Source organism: Sinohyriopsis cumingii, chromosome 4 (genome assembly GCF_028554795.1).
Source record: "Sinohyriopsis cumingii isolate HCF-2022 chromosome 4, ASM2855479v2, whole genome shotgun sequence".
NCBI lineage: Eukaryota > Metazoa > Mollusca > Bivalvia > Unionida > Unionidae > Sinohyriopsis > Sinohyriopsis cumingii.
Window position 1 is genome coordinate 105,509,715 of NC_142964.1, and position 19,230 is coordinate 105,528,944.

Genomic DNA, 19,230 nt, shown 5'->3' on the forward strand with positions numbered 1-19,230 from the left:
TGCGTGTGTGTGGGAGGGGGCCTCCAAGTTCGATAGCTATATATAGCTCGAGGTTGGAAAGGTGCCCAAAAATAAAAGATGGGGAAACGAAAATGTAATGCGTACGATGGAACATTTAAGTTAAAGGTCATAGACTTTGCAGAGGAAGTGAGCGGTGCTGCAGAAAGCGAATTCAGAGTAACAGATGTGTGACTGGCGCCAAAAATTCCTTCAGTCATTCTCGAGAAGGAACCTATTGCAATATTTATTAGCTGTGGCTATAATTCCGATTTGGGAGGTAGCGGGTTCGAACCCCAGCCGAATTATACCAAAGACTTATAAAAATGGTACTAACAGCTGCCTCTCTAGGCGCTCAGCATTAAGAGGTTAGTGTTACGATTGGTCAGTCTGGTATCAGGATAATGTGTCTGCGGCATGATGCCCCAGTGCCAGACATCACTATAAACAGCAACACTGCAGACATCGTAGCAATATCGGAATCACACACACACACACTGACTATAACTAAAAGTCCACAGGAAGAACGACTCAGATGAAGCAATTAGCAAACAAGCTAAAAGCCATCTAACATTACTTTTTTTCTCACTCATTGTTTTTATCTTTTGCAATTAAGCTTTTTGCTTTATTCACTAAACAGTAAGTTTTGTTCACCTCACGGAGCAGAGGAGGTGAGCGAACTTCACATTAGAACTATTCTTTGCACTTCTTTGATTGTGCTTTAGTTACCTTTGGTTTTGTCTTTGATATCCTTGTCGTGTCATTTGACCCTTTTCTGTAATCAGTTTCAATCCAAGCAAACTGAAGGTATCTAGGTTTGTTATTCATTTTGGAAATTTCATAAGAATTAGATTTGGATTCTATCAAGGAGGATTTTTTTTTTCTTTCCATGAGAAAAAGTCAAAAACGTTTTCGTTCACTGAGTCTGAAATTTTTTAAAATACATGATATTATAAACTAAACACATCTTTCGTTCACACACACACACACACACACACACACACACATATATATATATATATATATATATATATATATATATATATATATATATATATATATATATATATATATATATATATATATATATATATATATATATATATATATATATATATATATATATAAGATACTAGGTTCGCACTGTTCGTTGTCAGTTTATTGCATTTATATTAATCAATAACTGACACACGTGATCCCTTGCTGGATCCAGTGTACTTGAAAGGATTGTTATTCGCCATATGATTTGTATTCTGTTGATTAAGATTAAGATATATGCAATAAACTGACAACGAACAGTGCGAAACCATATATATATATATATATATATATATATATATATATATATATATATATATATATATATATATATATATATATATATATATATATATTAAAAATAACATGGCATTCAAAGAGCAGCAGAGAGGGCAAGCAGGCTCTAATTGGTTTACCCTCCGTTTCGCAAAATAAGCCTTCTTGAAATCGCAAAAAAAAAAAAATCGCGATTGTCTCAGTATAAGACAAACTTGTCAAAACTCTAATTGATTTACCCGGCCTATCGCGCGCGAAAAATATGCGATCGAGTTGGTGTCAAGTTGGAGGTAGAGCCCTCGTTGCTGCTATTAATTAAAATTTTTATCAAGACCAATTCTATAACGTGTTCGAGGATCATTTAAGTTTATTGTTATAAATGGACCTATGATAATCATTCGGATACAACTTGGTAGCGCTGCATGATGCTTCATCGGTTCTTGCTTTCGTGTTGTAGAAAAATCAATTACATTCATGGTATATAAAAGATAAATAATTATGGATTTATATTGTGTGAAATGCAGGGCGCGTACCCCAACAAGTGATCTAACAACTATTACAACAAAAAATAACAGATCAGCGGTTACGGGTAAGTGTACGCGGTGTGGTACAAAGAAATTAAAATTTATTCCCGGTGACAAGCCAAAGTCAGCGCCAAATAAGCCAAAAGTCAGCGCCAAATAATATTTAAAAAAAACGAGGAGGTGATATTGCAGCAAAATTAACAAAGTTACCAGGAACTCCGTGGGCTAAATACCCAGGAGAAAAACATCTCCCAGGATATAATTACTGTGGCCCTGGAACCCGACTTGATATCAGACTTGACAACCAAGACCAACCAAAACCAGGTGAGTATCCAATAAACGCTATTGATAAAGCGTGTCATGCTCATAATGTAGCTTATAAAAGTAAAGATCTGCAGCACAGGCACATAGCAGATGTGAAATTAATTCACGCTCTAAATTCCATTACAAATAAATCTTCCAAGGAATCATTGGCTAATTGGTTAATAAGATCCGCAATGAAAGGTAAATTAGCGCTAGGTGCTGGTAATTAATTATAAATGGAATCGATTTATTATTCCCCAAGAGGATACTGGAAAGGTAGAGCTGCGATTAGTAAACTCCCTGAAGCAGCAAAAGTTACACGTGCCACTGCTGAAAAATGGTTAACGCGACAAGCAATATAGCAAATTTATCTACCACCACCTAAACGAATTCACTTTGCACATTTTGATGTTGGCGTTCCAAATGAAGTTCATCAGGCTGATATTTTATTTTTACCACATGATACTATATGTCGTAGCACGTACAAATACGCGTTAACTGTAGTTGATGTTACAAGCAGATACAAAGAAGAAGAACCGTTGTCAACAAACGAATAAACGAATTTATCAACGTGGACCCTTGCAATGGCCACAGCTGTTACAAGGTGATCCTGGCAAAGAATATCAGGGTGCAGTATCATCGTTGATGAAGCAACATATTGTCAAAATACGACGAGGACTGCAATTCATCGTGATCAGGCAACTGTTGAACGATTTAATCGAACACTTGCTGAGCGGTTATTTGGATATCAATACGCGAAGGAATTCATTCAAGACAAGAGATCTCGCGGATGGGTTGTAAGATTACCAGGTGTGATAGCTGCGCTAAATGATGAAATAACTCGAATAACTGCGTTGAAACCAATTAATGCAATCAAAAGCGCGCGTATAATAATATAATGAAATAATATAATGACGTGATTTTTCAAAACAACCAGTGCTGGGCAATGTGACTGTAAGATATTTATATGAACCCGGGGAACTTGAAGGTGGTATGAAAAAGAGCAACTGATCCTATCTGGAGTATCACGACGCACAAGATATCTAACATAACACGATCTACTGGTAGACCCGCAATCTACAGACTGGATTCAACTGCTCCTCAACGTGGATTTACACGTGAACAAATACAAGTAATTCCCGAAGATACACAATTACCACCGCGATCATTAACTAGCACCAAGGGTGCCAGCATCCCTACGTCGATTACATTCAAGACAGGTCAGCATCACATTTTCTCGTGTATGACCGCGACAGTTATTTTTTCTATCCACGGTAAATTGTCTTGGATTATTATTTGAATATCGCCACAACATTACACAATTACAGCTCGTACAGTGATTCAGCGGGTTGATAAATTCAACATCAAGGTAAAAATCGCGTTTTTTTTTTGTCACTTTATTTATAACCGGCTAAATGTTTTCTTATTATATCGTTGTCAGTATCATCATTAATGGTTTCTGACGCGCCCATGACAATTCTTCGTAGCTGCGATGTTTTTCTGACTCGGGATACTGCAAGATAAACCAAGCTCGACCATTCGATATAATCATCAACGATCCAAACAATTGTATCAGTGATGGTTAATCCTTGAGATGAGTGAATCGTCATCGTGTATCCTAGCGTCCACGGAGATTTATATGCGTGTAGCGCATCCTCAGCAACACTGACAGGAACCAAAACAATATCATTTAATACAAGATTCTGTTTCTCGGTCTGTCCTGGTATGTCAACGTCGATATTCTGTCGTCGTGTATCAGCTGGTCTATAACACAATGGTACACGTAACGCTGAGAATTTTTCCTTGTGTAACTGAAATAACTTCCGTTGAGGTGTGTCCCTGACTATCTTTCTACTTGCCACTATTAAATCATTTGGTCTCCACGTTTCCCAAAAGTCGTTCAGTGAAGTTTCTGGAATTATTTTACGCGCTATTTCACATTGAATTTTGTTCGGTTGTAATCTGATTAATTTTTTAAACTCCTTCAATTCTTCATCAAGAGATCTATGATCATCAGTTATTTCTTCATAGTAATCTACAAAATTCTTTAGCCAATGATGTGGATATGGTCCAACAAATGGTGGTGGTTGACCGTGATTGCCGCACATTATCACAGCTACATTTTTTAAACAATAACCAATCGAGAAACATTTTAAATATATGCAGCGACACTGTGCATATCTCATCCCAAATGATGATACCAGGAATATATTTTTCTCCCATTCGGTCATGCGTCCATGCGTCGCCCTTCCACCGAAAGAAGCTGCGATAAGTACATGATTGTACTCCTCGTTGTTTCATCTCCCAGGCGAGTTTATGTGTTGGTGTTAGCACAATCATGTCATCGTGTTTCTGTCGAAATAATTCAATCACCCGAGTTGTCTTACGAGAACCTACCGGTCCGCTCAAAGATACGATTTTGTGTCGGGATATCGGATCATACACGGATGCCGTCAACGACAATTCTGATATCTGATCGCGATAATAATTATCCTTGATCGTAACATCTGCGGGTTCTAAATAATCATGTAACGTTTCTTCGTTTATTCTCCACGACCCCCATGATGCATCAGTACTCGTAAAACGAGCCAGTAATTCTGAATATTTTTATCAATATAAAATGAATCCGTGGCAACTCCTACTGTGGTGCGAGGAAATCTATTTATCATCGATAACAGGTTTATAGACACATAAGCGAGCATTGAAGATCTCAAATGAGTATACTGAGGAGATTCTTCATCAATGTAACTAACAATTGTGCCGAACTTTGTTCCATTAGACAAGTAAACATCGTGTCGATCACAAAATAAATTTCTCGCGGTTATATCTGCGATTATGAAATCATATTCGGCGGGATCCATAAGTAATCGTGCACAATGCCGTTTATGATCATATGCACCAGCCTGAGTAAATTTACCAATTATTTTTCTACCAAGATCTTTTGCGGTTTTTTCACTGTTGTTGAGTTTAATCTTGAGAATATTAGGAGCATCATCAACGATGACATCAATAGGAGTATTTGGACATGCTTGTTTATATTCTTCGATGACCTCATCAAGACTGATACGTTGCGGTGTTGGTAACCAAACTCTAGTTTGTTTTCGGTTTGATATAATTGCTTCGCTGACAATCAGCGATATTAATATTTTACTGTCAAGCATATATCGTAATAACACTACTGGCGCCCAGCGTCGCTCCGAGAAATGTTTGCCAAACCAAACATAACAGTACGGATGAAGGTCTCTAGCGAATTCGAAAGGCAACACATGAGCAAATCCCGTCAAGTCAAAATCGGGTAACGGTCCGTTTATGGCAACTCTTGTCATCTCGTGGATGGGATGTCCAAAACGCGCAAAATATCCAGCACACTCTCTGTAACCAAGAAAACTCCCGGGATAACACGCGATCATGTGAACGGATATCATATCGTCACGATCATACTTGGTATTCCACAAACCGTCATGCCCGTATTCGACACAACTAGCTTGAACAACCTCGAGAAATCGAGTTCGTGTTGGTTTCCACGAATTTTTCTCTCTGGCAAAATGATCCGCGACTGACGGAACTGTAAAACAATTACTCAGTAACGGGTTAATGTTTTCTGTTGAAAATCTTTCCGCGAGTTCTTTCATTTCCTCGTGAAGAGATTCTTGACGATATAAATCACCGTTGGGTCTTAGAAATTGATCATATTCTCCATCGGGAAGACTTTTAAGTAACCATGCTGACACAGGATCGTTTTTACTTAACGCGAGAATAAAATCAAACATATTTTCCTCAGAGGTCTCTGGGGAGGTAAAATCTTACAGTTCGATCTCGTGGAAATATTGTTATTGCGTTGGTTCACGCGTGCGCATTGTGATCAATGATTTCAATAGGAGCTCCTCTCGATTTATTCGGCGATTCATATAAAATCTCTCCGGTTAACGTTTTTACTACCCTTGGAAATTTTAATTTACCTGATAACTCGGCAACATCATTTATTGTAGCTCCGGTATCCTTAACCGATTCAGCCCATTTGTTTATTTTTTCACGTCGCTGATTAGTTTACCCATTTCCACGCTTCGCATTTGTAAAATGTTCCATTACTCGTTCGGCTACACAATTCAACCTTGAAAATCTCATTGGTGCAAGATCATCAATGTTGGGTTTATCATTTAGCTGATAAATTCCATAAATAACCGCGGTCACAGGATACGCTCGCGAGTAATATGGTTTATCAATACCAGTCAACGTTCCTGGCTTGGAATCTTTACTTAACAAAACGGTTTTTCCATTAGCAAGGACAGGGTCACGTTTGTCACGTAGCGGAATCTGCTAGCAAAATAAACTTTATTCTGAAAAAAATATTTCTGATTATCAAAGAGTAATCAATAATCGTTTTAGCCCGCGTATCGTTCATTGTAGAATCAATAACTTAGTCGTCGCGTATAATTTTAAAAGTCGACCACGAAATTCTTTTTAGCATCCCTGATAATATTAATCAGATCATTCAGAGCTCTACTCCGCGAGTCAGGGGTTAGTCTATCAAGATCGAATCTTGAAGCTTTCCAAGGCTGGATCATGAACAATCTCTAAAACTCTTTCATGCTATATTTCAGACAAGTATTTAAATAAAAAATATTATATATAATGAAACAGTGTAAATGGCTTCTGATATGATCTGCAACTCCTTGTAACAAATCCTGTGTAAATGAATTTTGGGGACAACATTCGCAAAGTGTAAAGAGAGGCAGTCTAGGTCCACAACCGTGTTTAAGATGTGTCGGAGTTAGGGGTCAAACAAAAAAATAACACCCTTGATTCTGTCAAGGTCATCAATAAGGTTATAAGAACTCCTGAAGACTATATAGCAAGATTTGAAAATAAGTTATAATTTGGACAATTACATTACATATAAATGGAGTAAAAATAATTTGTCAGACAGCCCATCATCAAGAATTATGAAGCATCTCGTGATGGTACAATCAGACACTGTCGGCTGAAGAAACTAGTTGGTGCTGTTGATAGTTGAAGAAAAGGTATCTCTGTCATCGATTCGTATATGAGGTTTATCACGGAGAGATCAAACATGGTCTTGTGATCGATCATATTGACGCAAATAAACTTAATAATAATTTATTTAACCTTCAGGCTATTACACAAAGTGAAAATTCTGCATGAGGGAATACTGGTAAATTCATAAAGATTCCTAGAGCGATGAAATCTGTCAATATTGAAACCGGCGAAGAGATAATATGTCAGTCAATGAGCGCGGTTGGCAAATATTTTGGTATTAACCCACGTTCAGTCCAATGTGTTGCAGATAAAATAATAAAATTATCGTTTTCATACCGGTTTGGAAACTGGATTTCATTTTCTTATTTCTCAGTGTAACGGAGATAACTCCTCCCGATTGTGAAAAAGTCGATGATGGAGTTACCTCCCTTGATTTCAGAAGATTGCGCAACACACACTATTTTATATTATATATTATCCAGAAAAAAATTTCAAAGTAGAACTAATTTCAAGTCGTATTATTTTTTTGCAATCTAAAAGTAATTGTATTATTTTTGTAAAATCCAAAAGTAATTGTATTATTTTCTTGCAATCCAAAAGTAACTATATAGTAATGTTTGAATCATATATTAATACAAGGTTCCGTGGCGCAGTGGTAGCGTGGCTAATTCTCGTTCTCGACGCTTCGAGTTCGAATCCAGTGACCGGCATATTGTCGATGTATGCGAGATTTCGCGATTTTTTTTATAATTGGGGGTTCACCCCAAGTTTGAAACTCAGTAGAAAAAATTCACACTCTCTCCACGTCGTCACCACGGCGTGGTACTGTTTTGCATCCCACGGGTTGATTTCTCGGAGGGGGGGAGTGTGCAAAAATCTGTTGAATGTAGAGAAGGCCTCTGTCTTAGGATAATTTATAGTTAAAAAATACATGTTGTGTTGTCCTTAGGATAATTTATAGTTAAAAGGTACATGTTGTGCTGTCCTTAGGATAAGTTAGAATTAAGATTATATGTACCTGCTGATCCCGCTAGCATATCATTTGGTAAGCTAGGGGATCACATAAGATTGTGCTGTACTTAGGATAAGTTAGAATTAAGATTATATGTATTCCTCTGATCCCGCTAGCATATCATTTGGTTTATCACATAAGGTGGTGCTGTCCTTAGGATAAGTTAGAATTAAGATTATATGTATTCCTCTGATATCGATAGCATATCATTTGGTAAGCTATGGGCTCACATGGGGAATGTTTCGTCTTCTTCGTAAGCACGCCCTCCTGGACCTGCTAGACTGTTGTTTGACAGGTTAGGGGTTCACACAGGCGGTTGCGTTTCCGAGCTCCAGATACTGGTAGGATTTCATATAAAATCCTATAGTCTCATACGGAGATGTGTCGTTTTTAGTGTAAAAAATATCTTTTATATATATATATATATATATATATATATATATATATATATATATATATATATATATATATATATATATATATATAAGGAGTTACGAAAATATCACTGATGTAATTTCTGCTATTAAAAAATTAGAACACGACGGTATAAATATATCTGATGAATAAAATCATGAAAAAATTATTTCTTATTATGAAACACTGCTAGAGCGAACCGAGGGGGGTGGGGGCATACACGCTATGTGTCAATTGTTAGCTACGGTAGAAGAGCGGGTAAAGGAATGTGTCAGTCTCTCTCGTGCAATCGAAAAATTGCATCAGAATTATCTCATGAATATGAAGCAAAGAAGATAATTTGTTCTCGCGTGAGGCAACTAAGAAAAATTCTGTCTAATGAAAACGAAAGTTAGACACATTCGTGGAAATAAAAGTGAAAGTAGTATGTCAGATTTTCAGTAAAAAAAATATATTTCTGACAGATTTTAGTAAAATGTTACTTTTTTTTGTTTTTCACTGAGAATTGCTGGATTTACATGATTTTGACTACCTTATTACTTTCCGAGTTAACAAATCAGCCTGATTTTCAGTAAAAAAAAATAAATTTTTTATAATATTTTACTGAAATCTGAAGAGTATTTGTCAATCCACCTCGCTGATTTTTATCGAGAACGGAGAATTATTTTTTTGTACTGTTTCCTTGAAATCGTAGATTTTTCACGATTGGAATCATATTTTCACGATTGAAAATCCTTGAAAATCGCAGATTTTTACGATTTCACATATAAATTAATATTTACAGCCCCATTCCTTAAATCCAGCAAGTGGCCGGACTGGTCAGTTAGTTTGAAATTTATTTTTGATAACAGACGATTATGACATCGTAGATAGACCGGATTGATCGGTTCTTGTACAATGAGAAATCCGGGTGGTTCTTTCGGTGTGAATGAATAAAGACCAAATCCTTGCTGCACTTGATTTCATAATGTTGTGTCCGTGCTGTAACTTCCGTCAACGATATCACACACAAGATTGACCGCGACCACCTGGGTTATGTTTACGATTTCCGGGGATACATGTCGTCCTTGCCCTTGTGGATTATTGTTGTATCGGAGAATGTTGGTAACGGTAGTGTTTCTTTGTACCGTGTAAGTATTTCAGAAAAGATCTCATCGATGATATCGTTGACTTTTTATTTTATTTTGTCGATTAGGTGATACCCGGGAAATTTAAATGTCGGTAGATCAGCTTTTGTTATCTTGTATTTGTTAAGAAATTGTTGCTTAAGTTTATCTTCTGAGTTAATTACCGCTTTTAAAGAACTTTGATTAAAGTATTCGATATCGGCAATAATTTGATTAAACGTCTCAATCAGTTTAATGATATTATCCTTGTTATTTGATCTTGTATCGGCGACGTATTCTGTAAAATACTGACGTAAATCCCTTAGTAAAGTTTTGTAAAATTCAGTAGAAATTGAAATGAAAAAGTTTGCTTCTTCAACAGTTATTGGTACATTTCGAGGTTGATAGATCCAAACCAACTGATTGCTGGAAGGACTAAAGGTAACAGTTTGATTCTTACTCACATTTGCCATAACTAACTGATTGATAGGGGCTATCACCACGATCCATATGTTTCGAGTATGATTGTTTGTCCGTTGTATAATCAGACATTTTTGGTTCAGGTGGCGGCGGAGGCGTCAGTGGTGGAATTTCAGGCATCCTAACACTGTTCTAATCGATGATTGATATATATCCACGGCGTAATCTGGAGAGTTTATCTCGATTGCAGATGATAGCGTTGGTTCATGAGCGGTTATTGTTATCTTGGATTCCTTTGTTGTGATATTTTTTTATTCTACGCGCTAATTCCTCATTGATTTCGTCATTTGATAGCACCCGGATGGTGTTACAACAACGTTCCAGTCGGGTGTACCATCTGGTTTATTTTTATTTGCAAACACAAACGAAGTATTCGCTGGTAATCCACCAAATAATTTTGATCTGATATTTGGACAACTGTGGTATACTCGCAATTGTGCTAGCGCGATCTCGCTTACCGGAATCGCAGTTGGAAAATTGATACTGAATTCATGCTTGGTTGATCTTACTGTTATCATCGTGGATTTTGGCGGGGTTGTATTTGCGGCTATCTGCTGAAGTAGTTTTGTCATTATTTATTTCTTCTTTTTTCAAATGGTGTTTTTCTCCACTGCGTAAGTATTTTAGGAAAGAACTCATCAATGATATCGTTGATTGATTTTTTTAGTTTGTCTGCGTTATACCCTGGAAATGTAAAATTTGGTAGATCAGCTTCTGTCACCGAATACGCGTTTAAAAATCATTGTTTGTGGACTATTTTTTTAGTATTAATTATTGCGAGAATTGCTCGCTGGTTAATATATTCCATGTCGGATACGATTTGATTGAATATTTCAATTTGTTTAATGATTTCGCTGCGATCAGAAATATATTCCTGAAAGCACTGCCGTAGTCGTTGTAGTTGTGTTTTATGTTCTTGATTAATTCCCGTAAAGAAACCAATAAGTTCAGTTAGGAAAGTGAAAACAAGATAAGATTCATCGGATTGTTTATAAAAACGCCACAAAATATGGTCATTGCTGTAGAATTCAAAATCACTACCCGACGTTGCATTTTTTATATAGAGTAATTGTCATTTGTAATACGGGTTAACATTGTGGTATGATTTCTTGTCCGTGGTAAAATCAAACTTTTTAGGTTCCGGCGTTTCAGACCCATCCAACGATGACTGATCGTGGTCGGTGGAGTTTATCTCGATGACCAAGTTTGGAAAGTATTCAGGCTTGTTGAAGCTTATTGATATTGTTGTTCTTGCCGGAGTTAGTTCTGTCATTATTTATTTTTTCTTCTTTTAAATTGCGGTTTATTACTTCATCGTATTTTGTCATTATCGCGAATTGGGAATCTGATATGGCTGTGTCGTCAGGGCTTGATGATAACAACGACGATAATTTCGAGTACGCGGCTGTGGCTGTGTTTAATGAAACAACGTCGTCATTGAGTCTTGTGCTCGTGCACGTGGATATCCTTTTCGCGATAACATTAAAAACACCTGCGATTGCAGCCGATGTTGAAACGCATATTGTTACCGCGATTGCAGTTGTTACTGGCGTTAACGCTGATAATACTACCCCGGTGGACGCAACTACCGAGGATACTGAATAAACTATAGCATCCAGCGCGATTACACGTCGCCGGTATTTTTTTAAACTTTCAACGTATACTCGTTGATGATATTTTTTAATTCTGATTGCCATTCGCGCACTTGATCGTATCTATATTGTTGTGCATCTAATGTTGTTGTTGACATTATTATTTTACGCGGTAACTAACTGAGGTGTTTCAGCAACAAATTCTAGACACCACCGGTAAGATGTTGCGGTTAATTTCTTATCAGCTGCTTCCACTATAAATGTTTCTTCGGTTCCGCTATTTAACACAACAGACACAACCACAGAAAACTTGTCGGTTGAATGCACTCAGGGATACGTTGTAAATATCTCAAATTTTGCAGCACTAAACACAGGCGTCTATATTATTTTGTTTTGACCATGTTTTGAATCCAGAAGATACCGTGTATACTATGTTGGTAATATGCCCGGGAGTTACTCCGGGTGGAATTTTAATCAGACTGATTTTGTTAACGATCTCAGGACTTCCACTTACGATGTCTTCTCGTGTTTTCTTAATCGTATCCAATGTTATTTTGATATCAGAGAGTTTTGCGTCAACGGTGAGCGGAGTACCAAAGAATTCCTCTGCGGTTTCATTAATTTTTCTAAAGTTTCTACGGAGATTTATAAACGCGTTTACGTGAACATCATACTCGGCCCGCAACGTGGATAATTTACCATCTACGGTGCTGTGGTTAACGTCAACATATTTTTTGTTGCCACGTCTTCATCAGGTGTTGGATCTGTTACGGCTACTATTTTATTTCCGTTCATGTTGTGTTCACCTGTCATTGTGTTACCGGTATTTTTTTAAGCGATTAGCAGCGCTTCTTGCAATTTCATCTCTAATGGTTGTAAACGATATACTTGAATCTCTGATTCTACCGCCGTCAGTAAACACAGGGATGTTATCCGTGACCGCACCGAGTACTCGTCGAACTATGTCATTCCATTTGATATTGCTGGTTTTTAGCTTGCCATATCGGTCCTGAAAAATATCAACCTCATCTGGGTCGATCCCGGACAACGTTAAAAGATTATCGATTTCATCTTTGGTTGCATATTTTGATAAATCTACGTCCACGCGTTGTTTACTTTTACTTGTGCTGAGAGATCTTCCGTAAATATCAACCATTATTATCCTAGGGATTGTTTAAAATGTTAAATTTATCCACTTTGTGAGGTGGTTTGGTTGATTTTGATAACGCGTCAAGTACATTAATTACTTCACGGCACCATATTGGTGGATCGGTTAATGTTTGTGTTGGTAGCGTTGAGTAACAAACTGGAATTTGAAATGAAATACTTTGTACGTATTTTGGAAATTCAACTGGCGGTGCTAACCCATACGAATCAAAATAAACAATTCCACGTGGGTCAATCGTGTAAGCAACCAATGAGTTCCTGGACCATCGCTGTTATCAAGATTAATAATTCCAGTTTCGTTGGTGCTCGGTTGGCTCGGTAACTGATCTCGCATAAAAACACCTATGAATTTTTTTATTTTAAGTCGCCTAGCAGCATCGAGTAAATCAAAATTTGACATCGGCGCGAGACGCGCTGCGTCTGTTAAAAACGTTTTGGGTACCATGAGGGCGGAGTTCCTGGAAGTCGTAGACCCGCCCCGTATTGTTCCACTGGTAATCTTAGACGACCCGGCTGAGGCATATTTGACTTTTTTGGGCGCCTTGTTGGTTTTTATGTCAGTGATGATCTTTTTTTATAAGCTTTCTTTGTGTAAAATTCCCTTCCCAGTTGCTTTCTTTAATGCCATTCCATCAGCGGTTCCAACAGCACCTAACGCTGTTGCTTTTTCAACAGCTGGGGAAGCAGCAGCTATCAGCGCTGGTATTGCTGCTAGAAGTCCAAATATACCACCGGTTTTAATCATGTCCTTGATAGCACTTGGAGCGAAATCAAGTTGAACTCTGGTTTTTGCTTTTTGCGCTTTATTGAAATGTTTTTTTTAGTTTTAGTCAACGATAACTTGTTTGGACCACCACTAGCAATTTGATCTCGCTTTAATGTTATTTTTGTCCGGCATGTGCTCGCGCTTTTTGATTGCAATTTTTTCACCTGACCGGGAGTCAGAGTGACATTAACGTGACTATATGACATTTTTATAATAACACGATTGGTCTAATTGTCTACATGCTTTCCACTGGTGCATCAATAACTCTCATTCGTCCACCAACATCTTCAAGTAACATGATTTGTCGCTGAGTATAACCGCAACCGTTCTGTAAGGACCATATTTAATTGGTGGACCATCTTCAATTTTAGGTAATGCATTTACGCGAGCTCGAAAACCTATATCAACAACAGATTGCTTAACTAAATCAAGATGTTCCAGCGAAAAGTAATAAATCGGGTACAGTGTTGTAAAATCTAACTGTGATAGTTGCAAACCAGTATCAGTATTTTGATCACATCCCATAAATGTCATAAAACGATGATATACACGTGCTACATTATTATCGAAATTCAATAACATATCTTCAGATGGTTCTTGATGTCCGTTTATTCTTAAAGATACTTCAGTGACATCAAGTTTGTCAAATACCATTGGATTTCTTTCTTGATTGTTTACTCGCGCAACATTTTGAAGAGCAATGAAGATACGCCTTGGTACAGAAACACCTTGCTGTGATGCTATATGCCATGCAAATAAAAGCAAGATGGAACTTTGAACACTATCGGTAGTTGTTGTTAACCATGATAATATCGATTTACCCCTTGATCCATAAAAGAAAGTAGCCGCTGTTCTTCAGCGAGTGATGGAGTCATTACCGGCATCCACAACGAAAGTTTAAATAATATTACTTTACCAGCAGCAGCGCCATCTTCTCGCCAGATAGCATCATTATCTTCTTTTCGACGAAGAACAATTGTATGTTTGGCTCCAAAAATAACCTTTCTGACATTTCTACAAAATCCAAAGATGTGGGACAATGGAATTGCACATGAAAATCTTCTACGATTAGTTTTCAGCATTGATTGACGTATTCCAAAACCTAAATTGTAATTTGGATTAGCACGATGAACCACCGGCCACACATCGGCGTCAGCGTTATAGGCATTGTTTCTTGGTCGTCTTATATTATACAGTGTCCCATCAGGATGGTCAGCATTATCCTTGGCGAACATCATAGTCGGACCAACTGATCTAGTATAATCATCTGAATATCTTGCTAGACCCATAATCATTGTAGCAACGTCAACATTATCTTGGATTGTCTCAATTTCTTTTCCACCGATCATATATGTAGCACTTTTGAAAAACGCCATGATGCCATTATTAACAAAGCCAACTCTGACATCAGCTCCGTATTCTGTATTAGCGACAACGTCTGTTACAAGTTCACCTGTGACTTCGATCAATGCTGCAGCGGGCAAGAAATATCTACTTGTATCCTGAACTCGTAATTCAATTCGTCTGCGTTGATTTGGCGATACTGCTTCACATGAATAATACTGATAATCACGTGCATCCATGTCAAACGCTGGGTCTGATGTACGCTTAAACATTTTATTATAATTTGTTATCATCTAACACGAAGACCACTTCCTGATATCAGACTCCTATTTAATTGTTCAGCCCCTTGATTCATTAAGGCTGCTCGTTTTTGATTTGCAGCTTGATTTATTACTTTACTGACATTTGCAGGCATCACTTCAGTGCTTGGTAATTTCACTGGTTGTGGCTGGACCGCTTTTGGTCTGCGTATTAATCGTGTTAGTCTATCCTTGATTGCCAAGAACGCTTTAATGGCAACATTATCAATAGCATCAGGAGCTTTATCACGAACAACGTCAATAGCTTTCATTGATAATTATTTTGCTTTGGGAGCTATCCTTCTGAATAAACCCTGTACAACATCACCAAATCCATCTCCGTAAGTTGCTTTATAGGTTGGTAATCGCGAATTTATCACCCTAACCGCTACAGGTCCACGATGAGCATTATGTATAATCATCTTATTTGTTATTTATTTATCTAATCGTGATAACAGCTAGTCACTATGATAGTTATCAACGATTTCATCAATGAGTTCTCGATAAACATTAACGTCCATAATACCGCCTTGAAATAATCGTCGACAAATATCAGCTGCTTCATTGGTTATTTCCGGAGAATTATTTCCAGCTCGTTTACCCCCCAATCAGAATTTCTAACCGTTGCACGTCAGAAAGGACGTTGTTAGGACAGGCAATAAGACCACTTCCCAAACCACTACCAGTAGCACCGGTGTCAGGTATATCGTAAAACTCTCCTTCTTCTTCATCTGTATAATACATATCTTCCTCCGTTTGTTGCAATGGCGGAGGAAGTTGATATGAAGGTTCCTGCTTGGAAGTTTTTTGTCGTCGTTTTTGTTGTCGTTTTTGTTGTTGTTCTCGTTTTTGTTCCCTTTCTTTTGTTTTTGTTCTCGTTTTTGTTCCCAATCTTTTCGTTGTTGTTCTTTTTCTTGCTCTCTTTGTTCTTTTAGTACTCTATTATGATATTGTACTCCTTCTGAATAAACTGTATAATCAACTCTTTCTTTGTCTATATAATCAACATTTTGATTTATTTTAAACACACAATCGTTCAATACATCACTATTTACTTTTTTAACATATTCAGGTTTTAAAAATTGATCTCTGAAAGGAAAACCTTTGGCGGAATTGAAAACCGCTCCGGTGGCTTAGTGGTTAGAGCGTCCGCCTCGGATGCGGGAGGTCGTGGGTTCGATCCCCAGCGGAGTCATACCAAAGACTTACAAAAATGGTACTAATAGCTGCCTCGCTTGGCGCTCAGCATTAAGAGGTTAGTGTTAGGACTGGTTGGCCTGGTGTCAGGATAATGTGACTGGGTGGGACATCATGCTACATGTCTGCGGCATGATGACCCAATGCTAGACAACACTATAAACTGCTACACTGCATACATCGTAGCGATATAACTGAAAAATTGTTAAAGTTACGTTAAAAATCCAAATCATACACACACACATATACACACACAGAGGGTGGAATTGATACTGTCGTTTTATCTTCCTGTTGTCGTCTTTAACCGTGAACCATTTCACTTGAACATTGAATTCCAGTCGGACCCAGTAACGTTCTGTATAATTTCTCACATTAATGTTTAAATTTTGAAATATTTCAAGGAAAATTACATGCAGGAATAATAATAATATAAGATATACAGAGATGAAACACAAGTTAGAACTATCGATCATTATTTTACTCAATATCTTGATATTGTGTAGTCCTAAAATAAATTGGTACTTTAACCTACATCAAATGCTAATATATTCCCTCATAATACTAAATTGTTTTAGCCATCTGGTTATTATGTCAGACGCTATTTATTTCGTTGTTATCTTTACTAATGGTAAATTGTAAACATGTATCCTTTCTGCAATACTGGGGATGCATTATAAACACGTTTTTAATTTCAAAACAGCTACCAGTAGCTTTGTCCCAACTTTTATCGCGTGCAAGGTTGTTTACAAATAATCATTAATTCTTGATTCTGACTGTTGTTTTTAAGTGAAATATTTCTGAGCTTTACGTCATTATTCACATGGGCTCGTTGCAAAGAAAATTTTGAGTATCCGTCCTTGAATCAAGGGATGGGGGTTCTAACCTGTTACAGGTTAGAACCCCCATCCCTTGATTCAAGGACGGATACTCAAAATTTTCTTTGTAACGAGCCCCTGTGTCATTATTTATGTTGTATACAAGGGAACGAAATCAAGCAAGTTTCGATGATTGTCTTCATATCCATTAATTCTTAAAAGTTCGGTTTATAATGTATTAGTATTCCAACGCGAGCGGGTGATGGGCCTTATAAGAAATTGGCCTGCTTCTCATCACCAATTAAACATCTCGATTTTGATACACGTATCTCTGTATCTGACATGGTATAACGGTACCAACTGCGCAAGTCCAGGTGGGCGGAGCTTAAGGTGTAGGGAGATTGCATTCAGAAGTAAAGCACACCAGCAGTGATTTGTGCATTATGTAAGAGATGTACTTTCTGTCAGGCTTAAAAAAATTGTGCCTCTTGGTAACATGTGGGATTATGTTAATTCCTATCCAGATCATATTTTGTATTTTTTTTAATGATTATTTTAAAACAATGTGGTACACATGTCTGAAACTGAGTCTGTGGTGACTAGATAACTCTTACCCCGACTAGTTCTAGTAGTTATCTCTCTTAAATGCAATGGAGTACCTGGCTTTGTCTTTGGAAAATTGACAATCTAGAAAAATGAGTGACATGCACGCTAAAGTAGGATAGAAAATACATTTATTTCCCCAAACATTAGCATTAAGGTCTATGGAAAAACAATTGGTACCGTGATACCACATACATAATCACGTAAGCCAAATAGACTGTTCATCTGCAGCCCAAGTTAGGCTTTTGATCCCCAGTGCTGGTCTATTTGTGACAGTCACCGAAAAAACAAATCCGTTGTCAAGATTAACTTAAAAGTAAACGTAAATCAATTTGCATGTTTAGTTTATGTGCAAATTTGCAAACACCTGATTCGTGCCCTCTGTTTCAAAATTATGGGGTATCAAAATACGAAACTTTCAAATGAGACGTTAATTCTAAAAAGGCCCGACCAAGCAAGACACTTATCGGGAAAATTGGTACGGGTGACCAATGGCGACATCTAGGACCCAAGCCTGCTAATATCAATTGCTATCACTGCAAAACCATTGAAGACCTGCCACATATATTCAATAGCTGCTCAAAATATCAGGAAGCTAAAATGGAATTTCAAAAAGCTCAAAACAAAATTGGATCCCCTACCACTTACCCAGATTTTCTTAAAAATAACAACCCCAACATAAATATGACCAACCAAAACATACTTAAATCCCTAGACACATCCAAGCAAAAAGAAAAAATATAAAACACCCTAAAATCATAAAATAAACAACCCGACCTCACATAAAAATAAATTTCCACTAGCAGATGGGCACCTTTGACGGGTCCTGGGGTACCTGAGTACTCAGCAAGGGTGTCCCTCTAGCTTAAAAATAACAATCTGTAAAACATACATAACCCACCCAAATACTCTCTAAACCAGATAAATATACATAGTCAGACGGGCGCTTTTTATACGTACCTAGGGACCTCAGTACTCAGCAAAGGTTCCTGTGTTCTTAAATCCCAAATATATCCTAAAAAAATAAACAAAAATAATATTTAAACCAGAAAAAAATCTTCTCTGCTCTCTTCCATGAAAGACAGCCAAAGTAATACTGCGGCCTAATTCTGTTATACAGATCATACTAACACTAAAGCAGCACAGAGTTTTCCATCCAATGTAATCTAGCTCATCTTTAGAACAATTTCAGATACAAGAACCAAAACTCAAAATTCGTTTAAGTACCCTGGAATGAGCGGACTCCTGCCTGCAGATGGTCGCCTGCCTTTCTGGTCACTACCCCCTTTGTCTCAGTCG

General features: G+C 37.4%; 1 protein-coding gene and 1 non-coding gene across 2 annotated transcripts in view; both read left to right on the plus strand.

The window, feature by feature from the left end:
* The window catches only part of LOC149801828 (uncharacterized), a 447,130-nt gene that overhangs the window by 413,273 nt on the left and 14,627 nt on the right, over positions 1-19,230 (plus strand). The window lies entirely within an intron of this gene.
* On the plus strand, positions 16,438-16,511 carry Trnap-cgg (transfer RNA proline (anticodon CGG)). The gene has a single exon. It is a non-coding gene; the product is annotated as a tRNA-Pro (tRNA).